Source organism: Balaenoptera borealis (genome assembly GCF_965194805.1).
Source record: "Balaenoptera borealis genome assembly, chromosome: 9".
Classification (NCBI taxonomy): Eukaryota; Metazoa; Chordata; class Mammalia; order Artiodactyla; family Balaenopteridae; genus Balaenoptera; species Balaenoptera borealis.
The window spans coordinates 46,023,491-46,037,970 of record NC_138873.1 but is presented as its reverse complement, the minus strand read 5'-3'; the positions used below and the strand labels follow the sequence as shown (position 1 = coordinate 46,037,970).

At 36.1% G+C, this 14,480-nt stretch overlaps 3 long non-coding RNA genes across 3 annotated transcripts in view; 2 read left to right on the top strand and 1 right to left on the bottom strand.

The window, feature by feature from the left end:
* Positions 1 to 680, top strand: part of LOC309634636 — a 162,828-nt gene extending 162,148 nt beyond the window's left edge. Inside the window, exon 3 of the long non-coding RNA XR_014248268.1 lies at positions 528 to 680. This is a non-coding gene — a long non-coding RNA (uncharacterized lncRNA). The remainder of the gene's footprint in view (positions 1 to 527) is intronic.
* The window catches only part of LOC309634640, a 170,694-nt gene that overhangs the window by 28,943 nt on the left and 127,271 nt on the right, over positions 1 to 14,480 (bottom strand). The gene's annotated exons all lie outside the window — the stretch shown is intronic.
* The window catches only part of LOC309634622, a 333,842-nt gene continuing 322,907 nt past the window's right edge, over positions 3,546 to 14,480 (top strand). Inside the window, exon 1 of the long non-coding RNA XR_014248253.1 lies at positions 3,546 to 14,480. This exon is cut by the window's right edge and continues 25,756 nt beyond it. This is a non-coding gene — a long non-coding RNA (uncharacterized lncRNA).

The following is a 14,480-nucleotide window of genomic DNA, read 5'->3' as shown; positions in this document are numbered from 1 at the left end:
GTAGACTACAGTCGTCCCTGAGCTCTTAGTCTTTGAGAGATGTGGCTCTCAGAACTGTAGGTTCTGTTGGACAAGGTGTTGGCTAACCAGCTGATTTTAACTAGAGTCAGAACTGAGATGGCTGAGTGTTAATAAATTAAACATAAGAATGGTTGGAGCTGTTGTTTAGCATGTGCTGTAGCTACTTAATGGTGAACTAAGGAAACTCTTTTGAGAATGTGGGCAAAGAACTAAATATCTGTTCCTAGGTTTAGTTTTTTTTTAACATTTCTTTTTTTTTTATTTTTAATTTTATTTATTTTTTGAACATCTTTATTGGAGTATAATTGCTTTACAATGTTGTGTTAGTTTCTGCTGTATAACAAAGTGAATCAGCTATATGTATACATATATCCCCATATCGCCTACCTCTTGCGTCTCCCTCCCACCCTCCCTATCCCACCCCTCTAGGTGGTCACAAAGCATAGAGCTGATCTCCCCGTGCTATGCGGCTGCTTCCCACTCCCTGTCTGTTTTACATTTGGTAGTGTATATATGTCCATGCCACTCTCTCACTTCGTCCCAGCTTACCATTCCCCCTCCCTGTGTCCTCAAATCCATTCTCCACGTCTATGTCTTTATCCTTATCCTGCCCCTAGTTTCTTCAGAACCTTTTTTTTTTTTTAGATTCCACATGTATGTGTTAGGTATTTGTTTTTCTCTTTCTGACTTACTTCACTCTGTATGACAGACTCTAGGTCCATCCACCTCAGTATAAATAACTCAATTTCATTTCTTTTTATGGCTTAGTAATATTCCATTGTATATATGTGCCACATCCTCTTTGTCCATTCATCTGTCAATGGACACTTAGGTTGCTTCCATGTCCTGGCTATTGTAAATAGTGCCGCAATGAACATTGGGGTACATGACTTTTTTTTTCTTTTTTTTTTAACATTTTTATTGGAGTATAATTGCTTTACAATGGTGTGTTAGTTTCTACTTTATAACAAAGTGAATCAGTTATACATATACATATATCCCCATATCTCTTCCCTCTTGTGTCTCCCACCCTCCCACCCTCCCTATCCCACCCTTCTAGCTGGTCACAAAGCACCGAGCTGATCTCCCTGTGCTATGTGACTGCTTCCCACTAGCTATCTATTTTACATTTGGTAGTGTATATATGTCCATATATACATTACCACTCTTTCACTTTGTCCCAGCTTACCCTCCCCCCTCCCCGTGTCCTCAAGTCCATTCTCTAGTAGGTCTGTGTCTTTATTCCCGTCTTGCCCCTAGGTTCTTCATGACCATTTTTTTTTTTTTGATTCCATATATATGTGTTAGCATACGGTATTTGTTTTTCTATTTCTGACTTACTTCACTCTGTATGATAGACTCCAGGTCCATCCACCTCAGTATAAATAACTCAATTTCATTTCTTTTTATGGCTGAGTAATATTCCATTGTATACATGTGCCACATCTTCTTTGTCCATTCATCTGTCAATGGACACTTAGGTTGCTTCCATGTCCTGGCTACTGTAAATAGTGCTGCAATGAACATTGGGGTACATGACTCTTTCTGAATTATGGTTTTCTCAGGGTATATGCCCAGTAGTGGGATTTCTGGGTCATATGGTAGTTTTATGCTTAGCTTTTAAGGCACCTCCATACTGTTCTCTCTAGTGGCTGTATCAATTTACATTCCCACCAACAGTGCAAGAGGGTTCCCTTTTCTCCACACCCTTGCCAGCATTAATTGTTTGTAGATTTTTTGATAATGGCCCTTCTGACTGGTGTGAGGTGATACCTCATTGTAGTTTTGATTTGCATTTCTCTAATGATTAGTGATGTTGAGCACCATTTTATGTGTTTGTTGACAATCTGTATATTTTCTTTGGAGAAATGTCGGTGTAGTTCTTCTGCACATTTTTGGATTGGTTGTTCGTTTTTTTGATATTGAGCTGCATGAGCTGCTTGTATTTTTTGGAGATTAATCCTTTGTCAGTTGCTTTGTTTGCAAATATTTTCTCCCATTCCGAGGGTTGTCTTTTTGTCTTGTTTATGGTTTCCTTTGCTGTGCAAAAGCTTTTAAGTTTCATTAGGTCCCATTTGTTATTTTTGTTTTTATTTCCATTACTGTAGGAGGTGGGTCCAAAAGGATCTTGCTGTGATTTATGTCATAGAGTGTTCTGCCTATGTTTTCCTCTAACAATTTTATAGTGTCTAGACTTACATTAGGTCTTTAATACATTTCAAGTTTATTTTTGTGTATGGTGTTAGGGAGTGTTCTAATTTCATTCTTTTATGTGTAGCTGTCCAGTTTTCCCAACACCACTTATTGAAGAGGCTGTCTTTTCTCCATTGTATATTCTTGCCTTCTTTATCAAAGATAAGGTGACCATATGTCCGTGGGTTTATCTCTGGGCTTTCTATCCTGTTCCATTGATCTATATTTCTGTTTTCGTGCCAGTACCATACTGTCTTGATTACTGTAGCTTCGTAGTATAGTCTGAAGTCAGGGAGCCCAATTCCTCCAGCTCCGTTTTTCTTTCTCAAGATTGCTTTGGCTATTTGGAGACTTTTGTGTTTCCATACAAATTGTAAAATTTTTGTTCTAGTTCTGTGAAAAACGCTATTGGTAGTTTTATAGGGATTGCATTGAATTTGTAGATTGTTTTGGCTTGTACAGTCATTTTCACAATGTTGATTCTTCCAATCCAAGAACATGGTATATCTCTCCATCTGTTTGTATCATCTTTAATTTTTTCATCAGTGTCTTATAGTTTTCTGCATACAGGTCTTTTGTCTCCTAAGGTAGGTTTATTCCTAGGTATTTTATTCTTTTTGTTGCAATGGTAAATGGGAGTGTTTCCTTAATTTCTCTTTCAGATTTTTCATCATTAGTGTATAGCAATGCTAGAGATTTCTGTGCATTAATTTTGTATCCTGCAACTTTACCAAATTCATTGATTAGCTCTAGTAGTTTTTTGGTAGCATCTTTAGGATTCTCTATGTATAGTATCATGTCATCTGCAAACAGTGACAGTTTTATGTCTTCTTTTCCAATTTGGATTCCGTTTATTTATTTTTCTTCTCTGATTGCTGTGGCTAAAACTTTCAAAACTATGTTGAATAATAGTTGTGAGAGTGGGCAACCTTGTCTTGTTCCTGATCTTAGTGGAAATGGTTTCAGTTTTTCACCATTGAGAATGATATTAGCTGTGGGTTTGTCTTATATGGCCTTTATTATGTTGAGGTAAGTTCCCTCTGTGCTTGCTTTCTGGTGGGTTTTTATCGTAAATGGGTGTTGAATTTTGTTGAAAGCTTTTTCTGCATCTGTTGAGATGATCACATGGTTTTTATCCTTCCATTGGTTAATATGGTGTATCACATTGATTGATTTGCATATATTGAAGAATCCTTGAATTCCTGGGATAAACCCCACTTACTCATGGTGTATGATCCTTTTAGTGTGCTTTTAGATTCTGTTTGCTAGTATTTTGTTGAGGATTTTTGCATCTATGTTCATCAGTGATATTGGCCTGTAGTGTAGGGGCCAGGAGATCTCTGGTGGTCCAATGTCCTGAACTCGGCTCTCCTACCTCAGAGGCTCAGGCCTGACACCTGGCCGCAGCACCAAAACCCTGTCAGCCACATGGCCAGCTACGTGGGGAGTTTCTTGTCTTTTGGGAAGTCTGAGGTCTTCTGCCAGCATTCAGTAGGTGTTCTGTAGGAGCTGTTCCACATGTAGATGTATTTTTTATGTATTTGTGGGGAGAAAGGTGATCTCCATGTCTTACTCCTACACCATCTTGAAGGTCCTCCTCTCCCTAGGTTCAGTTTTAGGATGGATTACTTATTAATTTTTTGGCTACAGGATTATTTTATGAAGGTGTCATTTATGACTGTCGTGGTGCAAGTTGTGATTTGGCTATAGAGGATATGATTCAAGTATTAAGTAATGAAAGAAAATAGACTTTTTTTTCATTGATATTCAAATAGGGTGGAAGAAAAGGCATTACGTAGGGATGCATATGCAGTCAAAAAGCAATATTATATGTATATGTATCATAAAGTTACATTGAAAATGGAAGTGCTGCAAAATGCTTCCAGAAATTCTTAGTGGGAATTAATAGAGAAGATGAAGAAAAAGACTCATCTTAATGTTTATATTTGTGTGTGTGTATATCTATGTACACTGTGAACTTGAAATTTTGATACAAATAGGTAAATTCATTCTCATAAAAATTACTGAGTTGTATTCTCTTGAGTTCAATTCATGACTAGAACAGCAAAGAAAGGGGATTCCTTTTCAAAAGAAACTAAAACTGCAAGAAAGAAATCTATTTTCCTGAATACACTGTAATTATGATGACTTGTTTTCCTTCTTTGGTCTCAATTCAAAAGTGACCACCACTTGGATATTTTCCTCTGTGGAAAGCAAGGATAAGTAATCAGAAATAGATATACCTTTTTAGCTTGTTCTATTTGAGATATTTGGAAATTCAGCATTTTAGTCAGAACCATATAAAACAAATTACTCTGGATATTTGTTGTATTCAGATATTTAATCACACTGTATGTATAATTTTATATAAACTCTAAATGAAGAGCTGTGACTGATTTAGAGTTTGAAACTTTTAGATTATACTTAACTTTTAATTAAAACTTCAAAACAAAAGAGCTGGTACACTTGAAACTAACACTACATCGTAAATTAACAATACTTCAATTTAAAAAGAAGAGCTGGCATTTTAGCACAATGCACATAAAGCCTTGCCTCTTCTCCCTCTTCCCCCACCTCCCTCCCCCACACCCCTTGGGTTCCAGTGTACAATATTTCCCGTGGCTCCATCCCCTTGGTGTAATTATCACATAGCTATCCCGTCTCCTCAGTAGGAGGAAAGCCTTGACCAAGCTTCATTTTAAGAAGGAAGATGGAAACTATAGCCAAATCACTCATTTGCACAGGAAAGCGTGAGCAAAGATTTTATTTATACTTTTCAAATAGAAAGAGGTGATCCCTTGGTCAGGGAACTGGTATTTTAATGACATGTCATCTGTATTTGTTACAGGTAAAAATCAAATGGAGGTCTGGCTTCTTTCCTCCCAAATCAGAAGTCTGATTTCTCTCCTTTAATCTCCACTCCAAAAACTAGTTGCCTTGAAGGAAACATTACCTTTAGGGGGAGTGCTTTCTTTTTCTTCCTTTTATTTTTTTCTTTTTAAAGCAGGAGTTGGCATCTGGATGCCTCAAGTTGCCAGGTATATTCCATGTAGAACTACAGCTGTTCTCTCTGCTAACTGGAGAAATAAAGAGCAAGAGACTGCTAGACACTTGGAGACAGCAAGAGATAGCTAGACACTTGGAGTCAGCAAGAGATAATGAACTGTTATTATTTTAATTACACAGGGCTCCTGATTTGTATTGTAATTTGTATTGTAATTGTAATATAATATTTTTTAAAGTTCATGGTATTCATGGAAAAATACCAAAAATGTCGTTTTCAGTAGTACTAAAGTTTACCAACAAGAGCAATGCACACATAAACTAGGAGAGAGGGAACAATGATGATTGCCATAGTTTTTGAAGCTCTGTTTTAAAGTCAGTCTAACTGGGAGATGAATGAAACAAGAGCAAAAATTGAAGATGTTCTTTAGATAATCTGCATGATATCGTTCTTTTCATGATCACTCTCTGTCATAAGAGATTTGTATCTAAAATGTTTCCTACATAACTATATTATTTTTACATTGTAGAGTTTCTCAAAATATAATTTTACTAGTAACTTATCATCGCTTTGGGTCCATATCTGTATTTACTTAAAAATTGATGGTTACACAATTGGATTACATTCTACAAAAAAACAAAGTCAAAGAGAGTATTTTTAAAAATAAGTCCTGTTTCTATGGATCAGTCATGATATACACGTAGATGTCACTAAGCCTCAATATATTATTACAGTTAATCTAGGCTAAGATATCATTACCATAACATCATGAGCAAACAGATGGCTGATTTAACAGATTGTCTTAAGGCAATATTGTGTTAATCAATATGATTACTAGTATGGATTTAGTAGATGATTTTTAGATTCAGAGTTTACACAATGGCAAAATATTTTACTTAAGACCACATTTCATAATTTTTAAAACATATATTCATTACATTAGAGTATACAAATATTAAATTTAACTATGTTTTAATTATAAAATTTTAAATGAATATCTAAAAGGTGTTAGAAGGCATTAGAAATGTGGATTCGATTTGCACTCCAGTTACACTGTTTACAATGTAAATATTCAGCCATTCAATCATTTCTGAGAGCTTTCTGTGTATGAGGTAGTACTCTCAAGAAGCTTACATTCTAGTGAGAGTGACAAGGAATAAATTATATCAGTAGGTGTAGCTATTATCAAGAAAACTAAAGTAAGATGGGGAAGAGAGTGCTGAGCAGGAGACTGTGTTAGAAACCTCTGTTGGAAAACCTTTCAGTTAAGGTCAGATTGTTAAGCAAAGATCTGAATAAAGTGAGAGATTAGGACATGCAACTAACTTGGAAAGAGTATTCCAAGTTAACTTGAAATAAAAGGTAGACTTCTCTTATTAATAATTGCTATAAATATTTGTTTATTCAAAAAATATTTACTGAACACCTTCTAAGTCCTAGGGGCTGGGCTCAGCAGGATTACCGGGGTGGATAAGATACGGTACCTGTCTTCAAGATGCTCATGGAAAAATATAAAAAATTAATTATAACAAAAATGCTAATTACCACGATTAGAGCTATTCACAGGGCATTTAGCTACCATTTCTACATTTTTATCTTGATTACGCTATTAACAATGGTATTAACTATAACTTCTAATTTGTCTTTAATGAAGACTTAATTAATATGGTTATATAATCAGATATATTGGGTTAAATTCTGGCTCTAGTATTGTATTAACCAGAACTCTTCCTGTTGCATTAATAGAAATCCAACTCTGGTTTAAACAAAAGGGATATTTATCGACTTTTGTTACTGGCAAGTTCAAGGATTGGCATTAGCTTCAGCTACACCTGGATTCAGAAGGTGTAATACGATTCACTTCTTTTCCATCTCTCAGCTCTGCTTTCCTCAATACTGGAATCACTCACCAGCAGGCTGCGTTTGTGTAGTGACAAAGAAGGTCCCTGGTACCTTAAATATATATGACTCAAACGCTATCATGAAAGCAGAAAGATCATTTCTCTCCCAGCATCCATACCCACTGTCCTGGCCTCGGGTCCTGCAAAGATCACATGGTTACTCCTAGACCAATAACTGTATCCATCCTGACTATCCATTCTGGTGACTCACCCACACTTGAGGGCAAGGTCAGTGAGAAGCCGGGCTGTATAAGTGACAGACCTACCAGAATCCTGTAGTGTGGAATGGACAGTAGAAAAATGGTTCTTCTACTAACAGAAGAAAGGGAAATAGTACTATGCTGGCTAAGACAAAAATATTCTACTACAGAAAGATTTATTCTGTGACCTTGGTCAAATCATATCTCCTCCCTGAGTCCCAGTTTCATCATCCATAAAAGCATCAACCTCATAGTGTCAACTTATTTATTTATTTATTTTTGGCTGTGTTGAGTCTTCGTTTCTGCGCGAGGGCTTTCTCTAGTTGTGGCAAGCTGGGGCCACTCTTCATCGCGGTGCGCGGGCCTCTCACTATCGCGGCCTCTCTTGTTGCGGAGCACAGGCTCCAGTCGCGCAGGCCCAGCAGTTGTGGCTCACGGGCTCAGTTGCTCCGCGGCATGTGGGATCCTCCCAGACCAGGGCTCGAACCCGTGTCCCCTGCATTGGCAGGCAGACTCTCAACCACTGCGCCACCAGGGAAGCCCCACATAGTGTCAACTTAGATAAGGTAGTGTGTGTAGCAAGTTTAAGCACAAATAAACAAATGCTTAATAAATAACTATATCATTGTTACTACTTATAATAAACAAACATAATATGTGGCAAATTCCAGGTAGTGGAGACCAAAGTATCAGAAAAGATGAAGGGTAGACTCCCCTCTGAAAATAAAATAAAGTGACAAGGCCAGCCAGAGTCTGGACACCATGTGCTCCACTGAATGGTTCCAGAACAGGGAAGCAGAATCCATCACCTTTGGTAATAAGGAGCCATTTAGTTGCATAATGTAGCTCAGAATGGAATTTATGCCTAAAAGATCAGAAAGCTGCCTTCTTGTTGCTACTTCTCAAATAACTAATAAAATGAACATTTTAGTGACTTAAAAAGAAGACAGATTCCCTCAGCAACATTCAATTCAATTCCTGTTCAATTAAGTCGATAATGTAAATTGTAACAATATGCACTTCTCTGCTAGGATGCTATGGAGTTATTTTCATCTTGAATGAAATATAAATATGGCATTTTTATGTTTCCTGAATCGGCTCTTAGGCAGATAGGGCTGCTCACCTCTGCTCTAGGCCAGGGGTTGCAACCATAGACCCTGGACCAAATTTGACCCTCTTCCTGTTTTTGTATGGGACCCAAACTAAGAATGATTTTACATTTTAACTGGCCCTTTTTGGAAAAAGTTTGCTGACCCTAGTTTCAAGATAATCTTTTCCCTGAGAACTTTATTCCTTTTTTCTGTTTTTCACAGTTACTCTCTAGATCTTGCTAAGCAGCATGGTTTATATCTCCTATGCTATTCTAGGCAGTTGATACAAAAGGATGTCTCTGAATGAGAAAGAGATTTTTGTCCTAGATGTACTTTCTGCCTGTTTCATTCATTTTACCGCATAATTTGTTTCTTCCACAATGCCTTTAAGGGATTTTGTGTGTGCCTGCTCTCTCCTAGCGTCAAAGATGAGCATCTTCACCAGCGCTTCTGACTCTGAATCCCATCCTTTGATTCTCTCCTCTGTATCACTGTTCATGTGCACCAATGCATTCTGCCACATGACTGACTCTAGACTTCCTCAAATCTACACACTAGGTCCCCTTTACTTGCATACATTTTTCAGACAAGGAGCTTATCACTCAGCAGACCTTCAAGGAATATATCACAACAGGATAGGATAAATAAAGAGGCAGAGCTACTGTGTTATTTTGGCTCCCCCAAAGAAGCCAACACATAAGTTTGATTACAGGCAACATAGGACAGGGCTGGGAGAGCTTTCAAGTCATAATGCAGGTCTAGCCCCTGTGTAAGAGAGAGGGAAGGAGAGAAGGTTGGGCAGGAAAAGTTGTAGAATGCAGTATAGTTCTAAGAAAGTTTAGGCAAGGTTTATGCATAGTTCCTGAGCCAAAGGGCCCAGTCAGAGGAGACTGTATCTCTCAAAAAAGAGGATCGACTTACAATTTTCTTCTCATAGGTTCTTTTCATTTCTAACTTGTCCCCAAGCCATCTGTTTGAGATTCTGCAAATAATTTGTCTTGATGGCTGTCACACAATGGAGAGAAGGATGAGCATGGCTGATCTGCAGCTTGGGGTGGGGGCCCTTTTTATCTAGAGTTTCCTGCAGGGACATGGTACCTGTCAATTTCCAGATCTGGTCAAGACAGTTGAAGGATGACGTCTAGTCTTATTAAAGAGAATGTCCTTCAATGTGCTAGTCCTTCAATTTGTTCATTTTCCTTTAACATGTTAATTAAGGGAAGAAAAGTGAGAGAAGTGCTTCTTAAAAGGATGATATATGTGAGATTTTGAACTTCTGTATTTCTCATTTTAAACATTTCTAAGGAAGTTTGACACTGACTTGGACATTTCAGTATAAAATGGAAATATCTGATATTCTCTCAGCTTTGGCTTTCTTCTTGTGTGTGTATGTGTGTGTGTGTGTGTGTGTGTGTGTGTGTGTGTATGTTTATGTACTACTTTCCCCAAGGTGTAAGCAATTTAGCTGATGTGCCCACTGGTTATTTGAAACCAACTGAACACATAATAAAGGTGAAGAGTATTTACTTTTTCAGTGTTCTTTCATCTATTTTCCAAAGGCTAAAGAATGGTGACCATATACAAACAATGCTATTTAGTCTTTTATAACTCTTTAAAAACTATGAAGATAAAGCTAGCTTTCTCTCCTTTTCATTTCCTGACTTCTTTCCACTTCTGTAGGCTCATCTAAGGGATATATATTTTCTCAGTTTTCTGATGAACTATTGTTGGGCTTTCCTTTTGTATATGTGTAGTGGAGTAGCAATTTGGATTTATTAAGAAATGAATAAGAAAAGAGAAGATAAGCTCTACTAATTTAAAGATTATGGATACTTTCTTTCCCAGTTAATTTCTTCCCCTTTTGGAGGACAGGAACTACATCTCTCTGTGGGATACATGATATACAGATGATCTCACTTTCATCTCTTTTTTCCCTCCCCTTTGGTCTTTTGATATGTGGAGATGGTTTTAGAATCATTTTTCAACTACTTTCTTCTAGAAGAATATGTCTTCTGTTTACTGATATTCCTATCCACTAGATTCAAAGAACAAGTTTCTAGCCCTGTGCTTCTTTTAAGAGGGAGAGACATTGTCTTTAAAAAGAACTAATAAAATATAATTTCTTAGAAAAAAACCCCAACTTTTAAGATAGCTGCTCTTCCATTTTAATTTTAGGACAATAAGACTGTGTCTATGTTTCTATGTTGCTATAATCAGTGATTGTAGAAAATATTTTTATTATCTAATTTAATATTAAAATTATTTTGATATCCAGCACACATGATGTTAAGGGTTTTTGTGCCAGCATGTTGGTTGAAATAGAATTCTAACTAATGAGAACTTTTATGAGAGAAGAAAATTCTAAAGCTCACACAAGGAATAATTTCATACAGATCTCTCCTATATTATATATGACTTCTATCATTGTAAAAAGTTACATATCAATAATAAAATATTAATAAAGATGATTTTAATTTTTATTGTTTTTATTAATTTCTTCTACTGCTTGTTTATATTTTCACAATATAATTATCTTTGTCATAAACATTAAGAAACCTGTATTAATTATTTATAATATGCATTGACACATAACACCCATGTAATAAATAGACCTTTCAATTTAAACATGACTCTTGATTTTTAGAGGTTTTTTAAAAAATTAAAGTATTCATGTTAATTTCGCTCCTTTTTTTTTTTTTTTTGTCTTTCTTAGTGTTAGCTTTGGTGTGGTGCTTAATACTGGTAATATTGGTGAAGGATTTAAGTAAGAAAACTTATAGGAGCCCAGGAACCTGGGCACGAAAGAGGTAGATTGGGAGACATACATGCATTGCTGGGGCTGCCATGTGCTGTCCAGGTTTTCTTTACTCTCTGTCAGCATGTGCCATTTTGATCTTTGCCTTTTATCAACAGAATCGGGAGACATGATAAAGAAATAAGATCGTTTGCTATTTAAGCCATCTTCTTTACTTTCTGGTTTCTGCAACCGGGTGAAAAGACCAGTTTAAAAATATTATGATCCCATTTTGAAAAATAACGTACCTCTGTTTTTGTATCTGTAGACAAGGACCTGTTAACAATGCTTGCCTTTGTGGAGCAAGTTTATGGAGAATTTTCGCTTATTATTTTAGTCATTAAAATATTTTTAACAAAGTCCATGTATGACTTCTGTAATCTGAAAGTGTTAAGGAGTTTTATGGGTGGCAGTGAAATTGAAATTTATTTTGGAAGCATAAATCTTTGCTATTTTAACTTTAAGCTTAAATATTTTGACAAAAATAACTCTAGGTTCTATTACAAATGACCTAAAAGTTCTATATTTCAGAAATTACTTATAAATAGATTGGGAATATAATTTATCCTTTAAACCAGTATACTTTTGAGAGTGAAGGAGGGTCTTAATTAAAAATTACTACAAGTGGCAGGCCTTGATAAGGACTGTCCCAAGTAAACCAGGACATACAGGAATGGTTACTACTAATCAACTAAAAGTAACATATTAATAAAATAGATATAAAAAAGCCTATTAAGGAATCTATTTTGATTAATATGGTTTAATAAAGAATTGTTCTGGTGTTTAGTCCAAATAGCATTTTAGGTTTCATGTTAATATTTGAAACTGATATATGAGAAATGTATTAGTAGGCTAGTCAGAATAATTCAAAATTCAGTATAATGCGGGTGAGTCCATTTCAATTATCTCCAAAGGGCTCCTAACTAACTCCCAAAGTTCCTAATTCCCAAAGGGCCTCTTTATGAGGCTGTTTCTATTACATCACCAAGGACCTGCTGATAGCACTGAGAGGGAGGCTCCAAGGTGGTACTGGGTGGGATTTTCCTTCTAGAATACAATTTTAGCTTACATGCTCTATATCTATGCTACTATTTCTGTACCAAACTTTTGCCGAGTTAGCTCATCTGTGCAGAAATTATTCACGATCCATTAAAACAGAGGAAGAGAGAGAAAAAAGTGATTGAGGTGAGGGTGAAGTTCAACTAAATTTTGAGATAACTTTTAAAGAAAAAGATAATATATTGTATTGAAAAAGGCATTTCTTACTCATTATTCCTTGCTGTTAAGTAGTTCTACTTATCACGTATTAAAAAAGACAAGGCAATTTCCCACTGAATGTGGTAAAAATCAAAAGGCTATAAAAAGAAAATAGTTTAGTGTTGAGGCACCCTATTGGGTTGCTTATGTGTTTGTATAATCTATCTACAATATCATTTCTCAAACAATAGCCCACTGCATCAGATACATGGAAACCTTTCTAAGCTCTAAAGACATATTTTTAAGATGGTGAATGCTATTTTCTATCTGGCCAACTGCTGGGATCTGATTGGTCATTACCCCATTTCAGGGGAAGATTCAAGAGCTAATCAGGGGTGTTATCAGCTATGACTTTTATTGCTGCTGCACAGAAAACTTAGCAATAAAGAAAACTGTAAATTCAGGATTTATTCTTTGTAGGGGTGTTCCCCATGCTTGGAAGATTAATGAAGAATTCCTGGTCCATTGTTTGTTAAAGATACCGCCATTCTATAGCATTTTAATTGTAAATCCACTCTTTGACATCCTAACTAATGGTTCCTGCTAAATTAATAAAAGCAACATATTAAATTTAAATCCCAGATAAGGTAAAGATTGCTGTTTTAATATCCCATCCATATCCTTTATCTTTCTACAGGGGCTTTCAGGCCAGTAGTTTTAATAACATGCATGAATGAAGATGCTCTTTTTTAACTCAAATGGTGGTGAAGAGTTTTTCCTTTATATTAGCAGGCAATCAATTCCAATAGCTTTTTAATGCTTTCTTAAAGAATCAATTTTAAAGCAGACCCTCTTAAACTTCTTCACAGCCGGTCTCCTAATTTTCTATTACAATGCAATCTAAAGCAGCTACAAAAATAATGCAGATAATGTTTGCTGGGTAATGATTTCCAATTTCCCCATTCCATGTACCCTGTTATTAGGAGGATCATCTTGGTTGTGTAAATTAATTTTCAATTCACTTCAGGGGAACATTACAATGATTTATTCAGCACCAGTGTTGAAGAAAGTGTTGGGAATATTTTAGCAATCTGAGAAACAAAATCAATTTGTTCTGATTATCACCATGTTAAAGGGAATAAAGGGGAGAAACAAAAAAGTCACTAGAATGTGTGTCCTGACCGTTGCAAGCACACTAGAACCATGATTTGATGTTGGGTTGTCACTCTGTAATACATGAATTTAGCAAAAGTACGGTGTTTGGTGGTTCATCTCAACTTGGAGATTAAGTAATGAAATAGGAATGTTCCTCCATTTGATATTTCAGGTAAATGCCTTCAAGGCGAGATAGCCACTCATTCATATTTCCTTGGAAGAAAGAAGTAACATACTAGCTTATAATCGAGGAGGAATAGATTTCCTAAGCAGAGCATAATTAGCCACTTAGTTTGGTACAAAACTTAAAATAGGAACTATCAAAGCAATGTCTCATAACTATAAGAAGTACAGCTTCTGTATTTATCATAATTTATCGCATACAAATTTTTCCAGGATTGTATATGAACAATGGTCCTTGTAATATTGCCAAAAAGTCATCCTTTGTAAAGGTTTTACTGACCTTTTACTTTAATTAACTTGTATGTGTTGATCACCGGAGTCAAATTTCACTGTGCCCAGGTGTGAATGTAAATCAATGCCCCATTCAATTCACCAGATCACTTATCGTCATTCAACAGATACTCATGAGTAGGCTGTGCCATGCACTGTGCTGGGAGCTACAGAGATGCTGAGAAAGAAAAGCAAACTGCTATAAATATGAAACTGCGACCTGTGACACGACCTATGAAAAAGAGGCTCATGGTAATATTTTAAATAACTTAAGTTTAACGATTTAAAGAATCAATTTAAAATTTAACCAGGTAAGAAAGGCTGGGGGGAAGTTTCCCCAGGAAGTGATGGTCGGAGTTGATGAAATTTGACCTGAATGATAAGTGAACTGACCACGGGAAGTGGGGAGGGAACACTGTTTTAAGACAAGATACAGGATCAGATTTGTTTTCTGAAAAGCCCCGGCTACAT